Genomic DNA, 722 nt, shown 5'->3' on the forward strand with positions numbered 1-722 from the left:
TTTCCATCAATCTCAAAGTTCCGAAGCCCAGTTTTTTGAATCTTTCAGAAATGCTCGAATCTTTTACATTTCGAATATTTCATCTTGAAGGAAACCTTCGAAACTTTTGAACTTCGAATGTTTCAAGTTCAAGGAAAGGTTCGAATGGTTGAACATTTCTGGAAAAAACTTGCTTCGAAGGTTTGACATTCATAGAGAGTTTCGAATGTCTGGAAAAAGCTGGAAAAAGAAAGGCTTCGAAAGTTTAAGATTCAAGGAAAGGTTCGAAGGTTTGGAAAAATCTGGAAAAAAAGGGCTTCGAATGTTTAACATTCAACGAAATGTTCGAAGGTTTTGGAAAAATCTGGAAAAAAAGGGCTTCGAATGTTTAACATTCAAGGAAAGGTTCGAAAAATCCTTACTTTTTCACTTCGAATGTGTCAAAGGTTCGAATATTTGGTAGGGTGGGAGAATCGGATGTTTCAGAGTTTCGAACAAATGGGGAAAAAAAGGAAAGTTAATTTTTTTTAGGATTTTATAGTTAAAATTAGGGGCAGTATGGTCTTTTACTTATAGTTGGGGGGTGGAAGGTAAAAGTGGGGGGTGCGCAGTACAATTCTCTAATGTTCGATTAGATTCGGGTATCAGATTTTTGTCAAAACAGCCCAACCCAACCCAACCCAACCCAACCCGACATTCCTATTCATTTTGTACCATATTGGGCTTCCTCGGGCCGGCCCGAC

Source organism: Cicer arietinum, chromosome 3 (genome assembly GCF_000331145.2).
Source record: "Cicer arietinum cultivar CDC Frontier isolate Library 1 chromosome 3, Cicar.CDCFrontier_v2.0, whole genome shotgun sequence".
NCBI classification, from domain to species: domain Eukaryota; kingdom Viridiplantae; phylum Streptophyta; class Magnoliopsida; order Fabales; family Fabaceae; genus Cicer; species Cicer arietinum.